Source organism: Diabrotica virgifera, chromosome 6, assembly GCF_917563875.1.
Source record: "Diabrotica virgifera virgifera chromosome 6, PGI_DIABVI_V3a".
NCBI lineage: Eukaryota > Metazoa > Arthropoda > Insecta > Coleoptera > Chrysomelidae > Diabrotica > Diabrotica virgifera.
The window spans coordinates 236,021,550-236,039,994 of NC_065448.1; the positions used below are offsets into that span (position 1 = coordinate 236,021,550).

The 18,445-nt window shown below is 30.5% G+C and overlaps 1 protein-coding gene and 1 long non-coding RNA gene across 4 annotated transcripts in view; one reads left to right on the forward strand and one right to left on the reverse strand.

The window, feature by feature from the left end:
- The window catches only part of LOC126887337 (uncharacterized), a 197,701-nt gene extending 179,646 nt beyond the window's left edge, over positions 1-18,055 (reverse strand). The window contains exon 1 of one of the 3 annotated variants that reach the window (XM_050654786.1): positions 17,687-18,034. The gene's annotated coding sequence lies outside the window, so the exon portion shown is untranslated. Of the gene's footprint in view, positions 1-17,686 lie in introns of all 3 variants that reach the window. The other 2 variants (XM_050654785.1, XM_050654784.1) reach the window with 2 other exon arrangements.
- Positions 14,230-16,232, forward strand: LOC126887338 (uncharacterized). The gene is made up of 2 exons (XR_007699023.1): positions 14,230-15,040; positions 15,744-16,232. It is a non-coding gene; the product is annotated as an uncharacterized LOC126887338 (long non-coding RNA).
- Positions 18,056-18,445: the final 390 nt, after the last annotated feature.

The window sequence follows — 18,445 nt, forward strand, 5'->3', positions numbered from 1 at the left end:
TCCAAGAAGAAATGTTTATTCTACAGTATCATCTCATAAAGGAAATACAGTTAAGGAAAGATGTTTCAAACGTTTAAACCTGTTTAAAATCGGGAATTTTAAATACAAAAAGTAAGAATAATATATACCTAGTCCAAGTAATGAAGCTTTTTTTTTTTTTTATTTGTGACTTTAGCACTTAGCTATTTAGCCAGATACAACTTGATAATAATTAATACTAATACAAAAAAACTATTAAACCTAATACAAATTATTAAAAAGAAAAACATATTATTCTAATTTACTTAATACTAAATAAAAAAGTGTCTATCTATACCTACTATTGCAAACAGATCAAAATAGTCAAAAGAAAAAAAAAACCTCTTAAAAATTACTAAAAGACATTACTATAAATAGGGAAAAGGAGGGAAAATAAACAATTGGGTAAAAAAAAGGTTAACGAGATTGGCTAAAATTGATTACAGACATACATTTGTACTATGTATAAATTTGATTAGACAATCATATACTCTTTTGTCATTAGTAGCCAATAGGTTATTTATTTGGTACGGAGGAAATATTTGCAGCGTTTGCAAGCTGCTTAAAAGAGTTCCTGTATGCTGAATATATTTGGAACAGTTAAAAAAGATATGATTAAAATCTCCTTGTTCTTGACATGTTTCACATAAGTCTGAATTGTAAATTTTGATTTTAGCAAGATGAGTAGGATAACAAGCATGACCAAATCTCAATCTTATTAAGGTTGTTATATATTTACGGATGTTACTAAATTTCTTAAACCATCTCGAATTTGGAATTTGTGGTTGTATATAAATATATTGTGTTGTTGAGTGGTTACAAAAAGTTTGCCAATAAGTTTTCCAACGATCTATTTGATTTCTTTTAGAGATACAAAAAGTGTCAGGAATACAAATTCTCTCCTCTGGTACAATTTCAGCTGAAGAGGTTATTGCAGCTTTAGCTAAAGAATCAACATGCTCATTATATTTTATACCAACATGAGCTTTTACCCAAATAAAATTAGTAGTTTTATTTTTATTTTTAAGCTTGACAAGCATGTTCTTAATTTGGTAAATGAAAGGATTAGAATTATAATTGGGTAATTTTGAATTTTTGAGACATAATAAAACTGACAATGAATCGGATATTATTAACACTGAATTATTGTTTAAACTATCGAAATATATCAAGGATTCAAGAATCGCAATTGCTTCTGCACTAAAAATTGAGCAATTAGAAGGTAATTTGAACATTTTTTCTGTTGATTTAGATGGAATGTAGAAAGCACATCCGGTCCCTTCCGATGTTTTGGATGCATCTGTATAGATTACAGTTGCTTTGGGCCATTTGTCTATACAGGAATTCAAGATGCATGAATCTAATAATGAACTATTATAATATGTAGGTATATGTATATCAGGTTCATAAAAAAATGCGAAATAGTCGTTAGTATCAAGGTTGTTGATATTGTTGATATACTTATTGTTGCACATGGTTCTAAAGGCTGTACACAGGGTTGGTGTATTTTTATGAGTCCAGTAACTGTTTGTTAGATCATCTGTGTTTAGTGAGCTTATGCTAGAATATAATGAATTATTGATACATGCAATTTTCACAACAAATTTTTCACTCAGATAATCTCTTCTAAAATTCAAGGGAGGTTCTAAAGCTTCAACATGCAGTGGTGCTATTGGAGTAGACTTCATTGCTCCCATACAGAAGTAATGAAGCTTAAAATAGGACAAAACCTCGCATGTTTTACAGAATGGATCGATTTGCTTGAATATTTTAGAATAAGTAGTGGATAATCCAAGGATCAAAATCTATATCATGCCGAAAGGCGCTTTTACCATGGAGGTGGTTGCCACCCCATCTCGGGGGTGGAAATTTTTTATTATATTTTGACCACAAAAGTTAATAAAACCATTTATTCTAAGCAAAAAACGTTCTATACATTTTTTGATAAAATGGATAGTTTTCGATTTATTCTCTATCGAAAGTGTTAGTTTTATATCGAAAAAATCAATGTTTTTAATAAGTTTTCTGCTAATAACTCCAAAAGTTTTCGTTTTATCAAAACAACTGTACTTAACAAAAATGTACCTTTTGAAAAAATAAAAAAAAACCGTTTTTTTTAATTTTCTTTAAGACCAATAGTAAGTTATCGAGCTATACTTTATTTATGTTGGCTCTTCTTCGTCGAATTCTAAATATTGTAGTTTCAAAGTCAAAAGACGGGAAAACTATGCATTTTTCGGGGACAACTTGTTTAAACTAATTTAAAGTACTTAAAAATATACCTATACAGTCAAACCCGCTTATTATAATACCTCTTAAAGGAATATTCCGGTTAAAGTAATGAAAATTTAAGGTCCCAAAACGTTTCTACTAGCGACCAATAATCGGTTATTAGAATATCCCGGTTATAGGAATACTTTTGATCGGCACGAAGTCTATTCTAATAAGCGGGTTCGACTCTATCTCCAGAAATAAAGAAAAAGTATCTAGCTCAAAAATTAAGTGACTTATAATAAAAAGAATATCAGTCCCTATTTTTTCCAGCGAAAAAGTAGTCGCAAGCAACCCCCTAATCACCACCCTAATTAAAATTAATCATTGACCTTATTTGGTCTTTTTTATTTATGTATTAGGTTCTAGAAGTTTGACCGGCTTAGAATGATTAGTTTAAAAAAAATGGATTTAAAAGCAAATAACGAATTTTTGTAGTTTGAAAAAAAATGGTCATTTCTTCAGAATAGCAAGATTAGCATCAGAGATACGAAAAGATATTTAAACATGAAATTGTAGCTTTTGCAAACATTTTTTCTACGGCAAAAATTGAAGTGAGCTATTGACAATTAAAACTTGTACAATTAAAACTTGTAATAACGTGCAAAAACCACCTTTACCAACCCTTTCAAAGTCACCTCTTTTTGCGACTGAGGATTTTAAAAAGATTTAATATTAATAGGCTTATAGATCTTGTAATAACTTACTAAATTATTCTTTACCAAACTTTTTAAGATAAAAAATAAAAAAGTTACGGTTAAAAAATCAATATATTTAAAAAAAAAAAGGAGAAATCCAATTGGAAGCATAATAATGTAAGTTAGCGGTGTTTTTAGTCATTGGCCTTATTCATTCTTATTTATTTATGTATTATTAATAGATTCTAGAAGTTTAACTGGCTTAGAATGATTAGTTTTTAAAAAACTGGAGTTAAAAGCGAATAACGAATTTTTGTAGTTTGGTAAAAAATGCAATTTTCTTCGGAATAGACAGATTAGCATCAGAGATACGAAAAAATGTTTTAATATAAAATTGTAGGTTATTTAATTCCCAAGAACTTGGTTTGAAAAAATTTTTTCTACGGCAAAAATTGAGTAAATCGTAAATGAGTATATCGAAAAACATTGATTTTTTCTATACAAAACTAACACTTTCGATAGCGAATAAATCGAAAACTATTAATTTTATCAAAAAAATGTATAGAACATTTTTTGCTTACAATGAATGTTTTTATCAACTTTTGCGGTCAAAATATAAAAATTTTCACCCCGAGATGGGGTAGCAACCACCCCCATGGTAAAAGCGCCTTTCGGAATCATATAGATTTTGATCCTTGGACTATCCACTACTTATTCTCAAATGTTCAAGCAAATCGATCCATTCTGTAAAAATTGCGAGGTGAAAAGCTTCGGTTCCTGGCCTAATAACGGTGTCATCTTTTTGACAATATAAGTAATTTAAAAGCTAATAAAAATATTTAAAAAATTACTAAAATCATTTATAAAAGGTATATTTTATTTAAAATCTGTCAAAGGGCTACATCACAGAACGTTTTAGATATAAAAAGATCATCATCAGTGCTTTTTACAGGTTAATAACGTGCTTGACCCACTAAGATATGGGTAAAATCGCTTCATTCACAACATTTAATTCAACTGAGGGACCGCAGTCGTTCTGATTCAATGAGCGTCTCTTTGTAAAGACAATGAAGTCAACTTTACTAAATAACAAGACACTTACTCAATACACACTACACATTTATCATCATCAATCAGCCAATCGCGTCCACTAATAGGCTTCCCTTAGTCCTTTCCTGCAGCGGAGGATCTCTTCCGAGTAGACATTAAAGAGAACTGGCGACAATACGCATCCCTGTCTCACCCTACGTCTAATTTCAATTTCCTCTGACAGCTGTTCGTTAACACGTACTTTTGCTCGCTGTTTAGAGTATAAATTAGATATGATCCTGAGGTCATTGTAGTCTATCTTCTTTAATTTCAGTCAGGACATTCATTAATTGTTCATGTCGTACTTTATCGAAAGCTTTATTATAGTCAATAAAATAGACATATATCTTGATTGACGTCTAGGCGCCTTTGTATTAGGATATTAAGTGAGAAAAGAGCTTCACGCGTTCCTAGGCCTTTGCGAAAACCAAATTGTGTATCATTAATATCTATGTCCAGTTTATGATATATTCGGTTATGGATAACTTTCAGTAGCAACTTCAGCACATGGGATATCAAGCTAATGGTGCGGTAATTCTCTTGCGTTTTTCTTTTTGGGGAGACAAACAAAGATCGACGTTAACCCTTCTTTGGATAATATGCCTGAGCTATAAATTTGGTTCAAGAGTATCACTAGAACATCAATGTGCTGTTTATCTATAATTTTTATTAATTCGATTGGAAGCATGTCAGGTCCAGGGCTTTTTCCGTTCTTCATTGTTTTTAATGCGTGTGGTATTTCTTCTTTTGTGATAGCTGGACCTATTTCTTCTGAAGTAAGCAAGGGCGGATCCAGGGAGGGGGCCAAGGGGGCCATGGCCCCCTCCGAGAATTTAAAAAAATATAAATTTAAATATTTGCAGTTAAAATGTTTTAGTTTTAAACACATATATTATATTTATAAAACAGACGATAAATATGTCTTCTGGACTAGAATTGAACAAAAGCAGTAACGGAAGCTTCACGAATGACATAGGATATTTTGTAAATCAAAATATTGATAATTTTACAGAGTGGCGATTTTTAGAACGACCTTGGCAGCCATTAACATAGTATCAATTTCCACATTCTGTACACATACAGAATAAGAAAGAAAAGAAAAAAGAAAAAGAAAGGTTACTTGGGTCACCAGCATTGAGAACACAGAAATTGGTTGGTACTTTCGCACAATCAAAAGGGATTGTTTTGCAAGTATTGCGTTTTATTTTTCTAATGAAAAATATGGTCACAATAAAGGTATGACAGCCCAAAGCCTTGTCACTAAATCTTTATCATCTTTTGGCAAACTCATGGGCAAAGACGGAGGCATACAAACCCATGAAAAACATCATACCACAAGGAGTTCGTTCAGGTTGGGCTGGATTTTCTACAAAGTTATCGCAACCCGCAAAAGTCATTAACCAGATAGACTCTCAGAGATCTAAAGAGATACAAGAAAATTGAGGAAGACTACGACCAATAGTGGAGCCTATAGGGTTCTTAGGTCGACAAAATATGCCTCTAAGATTTCATCGTGATAATGGCCTTCTGCTTCAACGAGGGGAATTGTTAAGGTTTAAATTCGCATCAGAAGATCAGACTATTAAACAACACCTATCCACAGCATCTTCCTGAGCAACATACAATTAGTAGCACCATTCAAAATAAATTGATAACATGTTGTGAAGAAATAATTGAACAAATAATGAATCAGGTTCAAAGTGCAAATTATTATTGTCATATTTGCCAAAACGACTGACGTATCCCACATGGAACAGCTTTCTCTTTGAGATACATACACAATAACATTCGTGAAGACTTTGTCAAGTTCATTGACGCTTATGAGAACATAAAAATAATTAGTGAAAATTAAGAAAGAGGGGGAAAAGAAGGCCTGACAGGAGAAGCATTGGAAAAAAATAGTATTATACTTATTGAAAGAATTGCACTTGGATCCGAAGAAATGTGTAGGAATCGGTAGTGACCTTACCTGTCAGTAATAATCCTATTACCTTATAGGTAATAATACTTTATTAATGTTACGTTTTTAATGTCTTTATGGCCCTCAAAAGTTTGTGAAGTGTCTTAAAGCTCGCCCTTGCAACAATAATTTTTAAAAGTTACCACCAGACCCCCTTGTACTTCTCCCCAAAAAAAGGTCCTGGCCCCTCCCGAAAATCGGTCCTGGATCCGCCCTTGGAAGTAAGTTCTTTGTTTTCCAGGTATCCTCTTAGCCCGATCAAGGAACACAAAAATTTACGAAAACCTCAAAAAAAAATAAAGGAAGGATAAAAATTTGGGAATAGGTAGTTTTTACAATTCTACATTCTCCCCATTTTACAAAAATGGAGGGGATTACCCCTTCTCGGGAGTGAAAAAATATACATTCAAAATAAATTCGGAATTGGATACAATGACTAATTCTGAGCAACTTTTGTTCTATAGAGTTTTTTCACTAAGTCAATAATTTTCGAGTTATTTGCAAGTGAATATGTTCATTTTTAACAAAAAAAAAATTTTATTTGGACAGTTTTTCGCAAATAACTCAAAAAGTAAGGATTTTATCGAAAAAAATATTCTTAGCAAAAATATAGCCTATAAAAATGTAAAAAAATCGTGTATGCGTGAAGATTGCATAGCCACCAGCAGCGGAGTTATAGCTAATGAAAAGTAGGTTCTTATTCGTCCAATTCTAAATCGAATATTTCAAAGTGAAATTTTTAAAAAAGGGAGCACTTTCCTGGGAAAACTTATTATGACTTTTTTAAAGTGCTTAAAAAAAGGTTTAATTTTGTTTTAAAAAAAACTTTTAACATTAAAAGTAAGTGAGTTACGCTCAAAATATTGTTGGTCGCTTTTATTTTTTGGTAAAAAAACCGCGAAAATCACCCCCTAATTAGCATCCAAAATAAAATTAATCGTTACCGCCTCACAAGTTACTTTGCTTATGTATTCTTTATATGATATGTAAGTTTCATCGGTTCAAAGTGTATGTATTTGAAAAGGCTGTAGTTAAAATGGCTTGAACGAGTCACTAATCACGAGTGTATGCAAATTTTGAATATGTCATATTATAACCAATTTTTGTCTACCAGGAAAACAAAAAATCCAAAATATTCAGAAAAGTAAAACGTACATTTTATTACTCCTTGAGATTTTTGGTATTACTAATAATATTTAAGTTATTTTGAAAAAAAAAAAGATTTTTTTTTAAATTAGAAAAAAAAATTTTTATTACCAATTTTTTTTTTAAATGAACACTTTGAACCAATGAAACTTATACAGGGTGCGCCAAACCTCTGGTTTTCTTTGATTACGGCTCAACTATGAAAAAATGTTTATAACAAAACTAATGTGTATCAAAGACGTCTATAATTTAAAATTATTTTCGATTATACAGGGTGAGTCAGAACGACGGTATGAACCAAAGTTGTATTTTTTTAAATCGAACACCCTGTATATTAAATCATTTTTGAATATATTATTTAAAAATATGAAAAATTTGTATAAGGTCTTATAGGCCTAAAGTTAATAATTTTCGAAATATTTACATTTTTATTGAGAAAAATGGTAATATTTATAGGGTTGTGGATTATGTTTCCAAGGTAATAAAAATTTAAGTGATAGGTCAAATTTAATATCTTTTACTTTTAGCCATAAAATATACAGTGTGATCACTATTTGCAAATACAAAATTTTCTCATTTTTTTTAAATGGGACACCCTGTATATTAGTTTTTCATTTTGTAGTAAATATTACAACCTTCCTTTTGGTATAAGGTTGTATGTACCTAGCATGTTTCGTTTTGTAGATATTTTTAAAAAACTCTAGATTTTACGTTTTTGCGGATTTTTTATTTAAAAATCTTTTTGTAAAAAAAAATAATTATAATCTGGTTTTAGAAACATACACTAAAATATAAAATATGAAAATAAAAACGTAATTAAAGATTAAAATAAATCGTATGCTAGTACAATTCAATTGAATTTAATAACTTTAAATTATTTTACAAAAAATATTTTACCATAATAATGAATGTATAAATTAGTTACTAATTTAAATAAACAACCAAATTTTAAATCTACCCTAGTAATTTTTGTACCGCAGCAACTTTCCTGTACCAAATTAATTGGTAGTTATAATGTATTTACGAGTAAGATCAGTTAATAACTTTTTAATTTACCTACATCTTGAGAACGTATAAAGTATGCTTTGAAATAAATGAACGTTATGGAAGTATATTAAGAAGTAAATAGTATAATATGTACCTACTCGTGTCACAAAAGCTGGTAATAATTTCTAATGGTTTCGCCCAAAACAAATGTCATATCCACCAATTGTTCGGGTGAAAAATTAAAATTTAAAATATAAAAAATTGTTAGAAAAATTTCAACTACAAAAGTATTACCAGCTTTTGTGACACCAGTAAATACTATTTATATTAATGAATAATTTGGCTGATACATTTAACATTCATTTGTTTCAAAGCATACTTTATAATAATTATTATGTTCTCAAGATGTAAGTAAAAAAAAGCCAATTAAAAGTTTAACTGATCTTACTCGTAAATACAATATAACTAACAATTAATTTGGTACAGGAAAGTTGCTGTCGTGGAAAAATTACTAAGGTAGATTTAAAATTTGGTTATTTATTTAATTTAGTAACTAATTTGTGCATTCATTAGTATGGTAAAATATTTTTGTAAAATAATTTAAAGTTAAAAAATTCAATTGAATTGTACAAAAAATACTAGCATACGATTTATTTTAATCTTTAATTACGTTTTTATTTTCATATTTGATATTTTAGTGTATGTTTCTAAAACCAGATTATAATTATTTTTTTTGCAAACAATTTTTTAATAGGAAATCCGCAAAAACATAAAATCTATTGTTTTTTTAAAATATCTACAAAACAAAACATGCTAGGTACATACAACCTTATACCAAAAGAAAGGTTGTAATATTTACTACAAAATGCAAAACTAATATACAGGGTGTCCCATTTAAAAAAAATGAGTAAATTTTGTATTTGCAAATAGTGATCACACTGTATATTTTATGGCTAAAAGTAAAAGATATTAAATTATTTACAAATAACACTATATTATAAAAACTTTGACATATCACTTAAATTTTTATTACCTTGGAAACCTAATCCACAACCCTATAAATATTACCATTTTTCTCAATAAAAATGTAAATATTTCGAAAATTATTAACTTTAGGCCTATAAGACCTTATACAAATTTTTCATATTTTTAAATAATATATACAAAAATAATTTAATATACAGGGTGTTCCATTTAAAAAAATATAACTTTGGTTCATACCGTCGTTCTGACTCACCCTGTATAATCAAAAATAATTTTAAATTATAGACGTCTTTGATACACATTAGTTTTATTATAAACATTTTTTTGTATATCTCATAGTTTAGCCGTAATCAAAGAAAACCAGAGGTTTGGCGCACCCTGTATATCATATAAAAAATATATAAGTAAAGTAACTTGTGAGGCGGTAACGATTAATTTTATTTTGGATGCTAATTAGTGGGTAATTTTCGCGATTTTTTTACCAAAAAATAAAAGCGACCAACAATATTTTAAGCGAAACTCACTTACTTTTAATGTTAAAAGTTTTTTTAAAAAACAAAAATAAACCTTTTTTTAAACACTTTAAAAAAGTTATTATGAGCTTTCCCAGGAAAGTTCTCCGTTTTTTGGTTATTTCATTTTGAAATATTCGATTTGGAATTCGACGAATAAGAAACTACTATTTTTCATTAACTATAACTCCGCTGCTGGGGGGTATACAGACTTCGCGCATACACCATTTTTTTCACTTCGTTATAGGCTATATTATTGCTAAGAATTTTTTTTCGATAAAATCCCCCCTTTTTGAGTTATTTGCGAAAAACGGTCCAAAAACATGTTTTTTTTTTTGTTAAAAATGAACATATTCACTCGCAAATAACTCAAAAAGTATTGACTTAGTGAAAAAACTATATAGAACAAAATTTGCTCAGAATTAGTCATGTTATCCAATTCCGAATTTATTTTGAATGTATATTATTTCACCCCGAGAAGGGGTAATCCCCTCCTTTTTGTAAAATGGAGGGGATGTAGAATTGTAAACTTTTTCTTATATAATAATAGACAATTTCAACTACATATTCCCAAATTTTCATCCTTCCTTTATTTTTTTTTTGGGTCAGATTGGTCTTTGATCGGGCTATCTTTCATCATCGAACACCAACTCACTATGCAGGAAAAAATCCAAGGAAAAAGAAGCATAGAGAGACGTAGAATATCGTGGCTGCGCAAGAGAATGGTAGGGATGTACAACAAATGAACTTTTCAGAGCAGCCGTTTCTAAAGTCCGAATAGCTATGATTATTGTCAACCTTCGTTGCGGAGATGGCACTTAAAGAAAAAGTGTCGAAAAGCCTCGAAATTCAAGAAAATGACTTGAATAGCAGTCACCTTACTCTAGGTGGCTCTAGATATTCCGAGAATCGGTTCTGATGTCATATTCGTGTTCAGCAACCCCAAAAACCACCAAGTAATCTGTTTCTATCAATTTAGTGCCGAAAACCCTCGAAACTCCAGAAGATGACGTGTCTTAGCAGTAACGTTGGGCACCAGGTGCTCCGGAAAATATGGCCCTTAATATTGCGATTTTGACATGTTTTCATAAAATTCGATCTCTCTCTCTCTCTCTCTTGTCGTTTCCCCATTACTGAGGATCGTGATTCCTTCCAATATTCCTAACAATGTTTCTTCATTGGTCTCTATCTTCAGCTGCTCTAAGAGCTTCGCAGAATGAGTTTTCAGCTGAATTCTTTATTTGGTCGGACCATCTAGTTGGTGATCGTCCTCTTGATCTTCTCCCCGGAACGTTTCCAGAAACAATCAATCTCTCCAAACTGTCGTCACCTCTGCGAACCGTGTGACCAAAGAATCGCAGTATTCGTTGCAGACATATTGTGGACAGCCTTTTTTTAATCTTGAGTTGGTTTAGAATGGAAATGTTTGTCCTATGAGCTGTCCAAGGTATGCGCAGCATTCTTCTCCAGCACCACATCTCAAAGGCATCAATTTTTTGGCGCTCGCATTCGCGAAGAGTCCAAGTCTCTGCTCCGTATAGAAATATTGAGAATACAAGGGCATTCACCAGTCTCATCTTGATATTTTGAGAGATAAATCTGTCTTTCCAAACTTTAGTTAGGCGACTCATCGCATTTTTTGCCATACCAATACGTCTCCGAACTTCTGCTTCAGAGTTACCATCTTTAGTTATACTAGACCCGAGATAGACAAAGGTGTTTACTATCTGGTATTCTTGTAACATGTTAGTCAGTCGAATAGTGTCGAATCTGTCGACCACCATTATTTTTGTCTAAGCTTTATTGATTTTTAGACCAACTTTATTGCTTTCGTACTTAACTCTTTGTAGTCTGGGCTGATTATCGGAGAATAGGCCATTTTTGGGAAAAGTTATTTACCAGCAATTTTATTGTTGGAATCGAATTATAAGATCCTATATATTAATAATATAGGTATGCAAAGTCCTCAGATAGTGTGCTACTTTTTTTATAAACAAAATGGCGCACGAAAATCGTGTTTTTTTCAATTATTGCTCTATAACTCCTAAGATTTTAACTTTACAACAAAAACACCAAAATAAAAATTCACCGTGATTAAATTCTGCATAGAGTCGCGTTTCTCCCGATCTGCTCCAACGAAAATTTTCCTCGGAAAATGCGGGTTTTCCCAACAAAATCTTTAATTTTCAAATAAAGTTTTAGATAAGTAATTATCTACCAATAATTAAATAATTTGGTGACTTAAAAGCCTTTTTGGTTTAGATTACAGTTACAGAAGCTGATGAAAATTAAACGAATATTTTAGCAACAATTCAATTGTTAATTAATAATTTACGGTCGCAATAATAACCAAAATAATTGTGATACACTGATCAAGCTTTGAAATCTTATAAAGATTAGATGCCTATTTAATATTTTGTCGACAAAATATGAATTTTTTATTTTTTTACATAATCTTTAAATGTTAAAAAAAAAAGATATAAACAAATTAACGTTTCTCAGAAAGTTTTTATTATATTATAATTTTAAAAAATAGCTAAAATGCGCATTTTAAATATCTTTAAAATAAATGCTTTAAAACTTTTTTGCAACCATTTGTAAAAAAGTTATGAAACAGCAAAGTAAACATACGATTACTACTGTGTTGATAATTTTTTTTAATCCTTTCAAAGCGTAGAAGTGAGTTTAAAGTACAAGCTAATTATTTACAAAAAAATATCGATTATCAGTTTAATAGTTATATTTTAATTAAAGATTATAAATATATTTTTTTGTAATTTACACGCGCGAAAGTAGAGTAACACAGTACTGTAGTAGCTAAAATTTTCACTCGGAGCGACGACCGGCCGCGTGATGTACACTTTTAATAAACAATGCATGCTGCGTGTCAGTCGCTTCGAGTGAACATTTTAGCTCCGACTCTGTATCAGGCGTACGTTTGCGCTAAAAATTACAAAAAAAGTATTTTTAATCTTTGATTAAAATATAACCATTGCACTAATTTTCGACATTCTTTGTGAGTAATTAGGTTGTACCATAGACTAACTTTTAAGCTTTGAAACAATTAAAACAAATTATAAACAACGGAGCTTTGGTATATTTACTTTGCTGTTTCATAACTTTTTTGCAAATGGTTGGAAAAATTTTTTAAAGCATTCGTTTTCAAGACCTATGAAATACGCATTTTAAGTATCTTTTTAAATTAGAATATAATAAACAATTTATGAGAAATGTTAATTTGTTTTTAACAATTTTTTTTAAACATTTAAAGATTATGCAAAAAAATGAAAAATTTATATTTTGTCGACAAAATATTAAATAGGCATCACACCTTTATAATCTTTCTAAGTTTAATCAATGTCTCATGATTATTTTGGTTGTTATTGCGACTGTAAATTGTTAATTAACAATTGAATTGTTGCTAAAATATTCGTTTTATTTTCACCGGCTTCTGAATTTATAATCTATAACAAGAAAGCTTTTATTTCACCAAGCTATATAATTATTGATAAATAATTAAAACTACTTAATAATAATTGAAAACCCACATTTTCCGAGGAAAATTTTCGTCGGAGAAAACCGGGAAAAACATGACTCTATGCAGAATTAAATTGGGGTGAATTTTTATTTGAGTGTGTTTGGTGTAAAGTTAAAATCTTCGGAGTTATAGAGCAACAATTGAAAAAAATACGATTTGTCGGCGCCATTTTGTTTATAAAAAAAAGTAGCACACTATATGCGGACTTTGCATACCTATATTAATAATATATAGGATCTTATAATTCGATTCCAGCAATAAAATTGCTGGTAAATAAGCTTTCTTTATACTTTACTAATTAGACCAGCGTATTATAACTATTTTTTTTTCAAAATTTAAAGATTATGCAAAAAAAAAGAAAAATTTATATTTTGTCGATAAAATATTAAATAAGCATCTCATCTTTATAATCTTTATAAGTTTGATCAATGTATCATGATTATTTTGGTTATTATTGCGAACGTAATTTGTTAATTAACAAATTGAATTGTTGCTAAAATATTCCTTTAATTTTCACCGGCTTCTGGAATTACAATCTATACCAAGAAAGCTTTGATGTTACTAAGTTATTTAATTATTGATTAATAATTACTTACCTAAAACTTTATTTGAAAATTAGAGTTTTTGTTAGGAAAACCCGCATTTTCCGAGGAAAATTTTCGTCGGAGCAAATCGTGAAAAACATATGTCTATGCAAAATTTAATTGCGGTGAATTTTTATTAAGGTGTTTTGGTTGTAAAGTTATAATCTTCGGAGTTATAGAGCTATAATTGAAAAAAATACGATTTGTCGGCGCCATTTTGTTTATAAAAAAAGTAGCACACTATCTGCGGACTTTGCATACCTATATTATTAATATATAGGATATTATAATTCGATTCCAGCAATAAAATTGCTGGTAAATAACTTTTCCATGAATTTTGCTAATTAGCCCAGAGTATTGCAGGAGATCAAACATTTCTTGCTCATTTGCTGCTATAAGTGTAGTGTCATCAGCAAATCACAAATTGGAGATTTTCCTACCGGCTACTGTTACTCCACCGGCCCATCCTTCTAAAACCATCCTCATGACATGTTCACCACCCTAACAACACACAACATTCCAGGAATGTACTACCAAAGTTCTATCAATATTTGAATGTCCTGGACATTTAGGGAACATTCGGTGAACATCTGTTTAAATTATTCCTGGAATGTTACCATAAGACATTCTGTGAACATACTACCAATGTTCCTATATTTTAAGTTGCGAAATAATACATACGTGTAACAGATTCAGATACAACATTACTTATAACATACCAGACAAACTAAGTGACATTTTAGGCCTACAGTGTCAAATTTAAAGAGTTTCCCAAGTTCAATTAATACAATATTATAAACATACAAATGTAATAAAAATTATTGTTCGCGAATATTCAATTTGGAATGCGATTTTGTTAATAAAAAAATACTTATAACTTATGCAAAACCCAAGAGAGGCATTATTTATATTTATTTCTTTTGCGTTCATTTTCAAATTCGCCGTGCATATATTTTTGTGCATGGCGCTTGAGAGGGCATCACGTGACTAAAAACGACCAACCAACGATCTCGCTTCGGCCATCTTGGCATCTTCATTTTCATTTCATCTTTGCCACCTTGCCCGCCCTTGCCTTGCCGTGGATAGTTTGTATTATTTGTGCTTTTTAAGAATATTTTTTTAATTCGGATACTTTTATAATAGCTTTAATAGTATTATTAACATAGTGCATAAAATGGTGTCCTGTTTTTGACGCAGTTGGAGTAGCAGAAACAAATGTAGATAAAAAAATCTGCAGGAATAACGTTTCAATTATGACAGAAGCTCGAAACAAATGACTGTGAATTAGTGTGAATGAAAAGCCCTATTAAAAGGTTAGTATGCAAATATGTAAACGAAGGCATGCCCTGTATTTCAGAAAATAAATTAATACTATTAATACCCTAATAATACTATTCATAAAAAATCTTTTAAGTAACGTAGATATAACAAAGTGAATAAAAGGCATAAATCAGAAGAATTTTTATTTTATAAGTTAATAATTGGTCATATCCATTTATTATTTTAATAATAATTGTGAATAAGCCACAAACTTCGCTTATTCCTAACTAAAATAGTAAATAGAGATAATAACAAAAGGATTTGTAAAACTAAAATAATTCTTTTTGCGTTTTTGCTAATGTATGCGTTTATAAATAGGATGGTAGACCACACACTAATATGCAGTACCAACTAATGAATACACAGAATATTATAGTCGATCTGCTAAACTCAGTCTCAGTACTACCGAGTCTCAGACACAACTGGCTAGTGATTTTAGTAAATAATTTAGTAAATAAAAAAAAATAATAACTAAATAGTTAATAATTACTGTAATTTTGGCAAAATTGGCCAAAAACAAAAAAAATTACCTACTAAAATCACTAGCCAGTTGTGTCTGAGTTTGGGGAACCGACTATACTAATAAACAATTTCTAAGCTGTTTTATAATATTTTGTGAGTTCATTAATCATATTTTTTATTTAAAACTAAAATTTGTTAATAATGCTTAGTAATGCATATATTTTGTATTTTTAGCTTTCCAGAAGATCGTGCGAAGAAGACATGAAGTATAGATCAGATTTGTTAATAGAGGAGTATGTTCAAAACACTTTTTAGAAAAAGATATTGACAGAACTTCACTTTCATCTGTTCGTTTGAGAGACTGTGCTGTTCCAATAGCTTATGTCACACAGGTATATGCATAACCTAATTAATAATATAGTCCGTACAATATAGATACTGTTGCAATTCATTATCTACATCGGAGATCTAAGTTGTAAATAATATTTCTTCTGATTGTTAATTGTAAAGGATAGAAAAATTACCTTTTAATTTATTTTCTTTTAGAATCAGCTGAGAGAAGTGGTCTACAAAAAACCAGAAAGGAAACGGAATATGTGGCTACGAAAAGCAAAAGAAAGGTTTACAAAGCAAATGTGACACATTTTTTTATAATATTTAGGAATGTCAGTAAATTACATTAAAAAATGTATGTAAAGATTTTTAGCAATAAAAATGTTTATATTTATCAAGGATGTATTATTTGGTATGGCCACATATCGTCAGTGATGTGACAATACCTCCTATCTGTTTTTTTCAAGAGATTTGTAAGATAGACTAAAAACTTGTTTCGGCCACCTCCTGTTTTCATCTATTTTTTGACTTGTTTTGCAGTAAATTCAACTATCTATTTACTACAAAAAAAGTCAGAATACGTACGAAAACAGAAAGTGACCTTAAAAAATGTTTTTCGTCTCCTGCAAACCTCATGAAAAAACATATAGGAGGTATTGTCACATTACTGACGATATATTTCAGTGAATGTCTAAAAAATATACTGTGAATGTTCAAAGAACGTTCGTAGACATTCATGGAATGTTCTAACAAGACATTCAGTCTAAAAATATACTGTGAATGTCCAAAGAACATTCATGGAATGTTCCAACAAGACATTCAGTCTAAAAAAATAGACTGTGAATGTCCAAAGAACATTCGTAGACATTCATGGAATGTTCCAACAGAACATTCTAAGAATATTTAAAATGCTGACACAGCACTTTCCTGGGACTTTCCAGGGACATTCGTGTGCATTTGGGGACATTCCAGGAATGTTTTCAATGTCCTGTGTGTACATTCTAGGAACATTCATGGAATGTTTTGTGTTATTAGGGCATAAATGTTATGGTAAATAAAAACCCTCGAAACCCCAAAAACCACCAAGCAATCTGTTTCTATCAATTTAATGCCGAAAACCGTCGAAACTCCAGATGACGTGCCTTAGCAGTAACGTTGGGCATCAGGTGCTCCGGGGGTCGATTCTGATGACGCGTTCGTATTCAGCGACCCCCAAAAACCCCCAGTAACAAAATCTGGCCCTTAATATTCTGATTTTGACATGTTTTCATAAAATTCGATATAGCCCCAAAAATTGCATGCACTTTTGGATGCATTTCTTCTTCTTCAAGTTCCATCTCTTGCTGAGGCATATCATATTTTAAAGTTTTGAGAGAGTTTTAAAGGTTTCCGGCCCTAAATTGATGGAAAAAGATTACTTGCTGTTTTTTGGGATTGATAAACACGAATATGACATCAAAACAGACTCGTGTTAGTTAGTCCAGATGAAGAATAACAGTCGACTTTATTTTTGATTTGATAATAATAAAGGAAATAACTGCTGAAAGATTTTGAAAATTCAGTCAAAGAGACGTCTACTCCGATGCTCAAGACATATAGGGGTAGATTGCATAAAATTTAAAAAAACGAATCATCAAAATTCTTAAAGTTGCTACTTTGAATAGACAAAAATGCAAATTGTTGCCCGAAAATGCCATATTTACAGAAAAATCTCATAAAAAAGTAAATAAAGGTGATTTAAGAAGTAAACGATTATACTTCGCCTTACACTTGCATTATAATTTGAAATTTTAATCATTTACAGACTAGGTAAACTTTTTTTAAATACTTTATCTAAAACTTACCTAATTTATAATCTAGAACACAACTTTTCCAGAGAAACACATGACACTTTCGCATAGACACCAACTTTCGTGTAGATCGCGTAGAAATTCTCAACAGAAGCACCACTAATATTATAAATATGTAACAGTAAGTTCTTCGTTAAAAAAATGAAAAATATCAAATCAAAATCTGTTGTTAAAGATCGCCGCAGATTTCGAATTTCACAATGCGTATCCAGACCTCGCTCCGTAGCTCGACAAATCAGTGTCAACAGACTTGAATGCAAATTATATCAATTTCAGAAAAGCGCTCACTCTTGTCGTGTTTTCTGGTGGCTACATCACCACACTGTTCACTGTAGAGTATGAACAATATTAAATTTACCAAAGACAACAAACAACCAGCCACGGTTAATTCTGTTCGCTTCGGTAATGAGCGGCACGAAGAACTTTCTAAACGGTTTAAGAAGACCAACGAGTGGCGCGTTCACCAAAATGTAACAATTCATTCGTGTGTTAACAAATGTAACAACTAACTAAACAATTATTAAAAAAAACTAAGTTTTCAATCTAATAGCACACAAAACAACATCCAAAAATGTTACTCTACATCCTACACTGAACCAAAAAAGTACGTATATATAATGAAAAAAACATTGATTCAAAAACGGGGAGCATTAATTTTCGTCCAAAGATCAGTATCATTGGTCCAATGTAATTAGATACATTAACTAATGCCCAAAAACATTAATTTTTACGAATTAGTACGTTTATTTAATG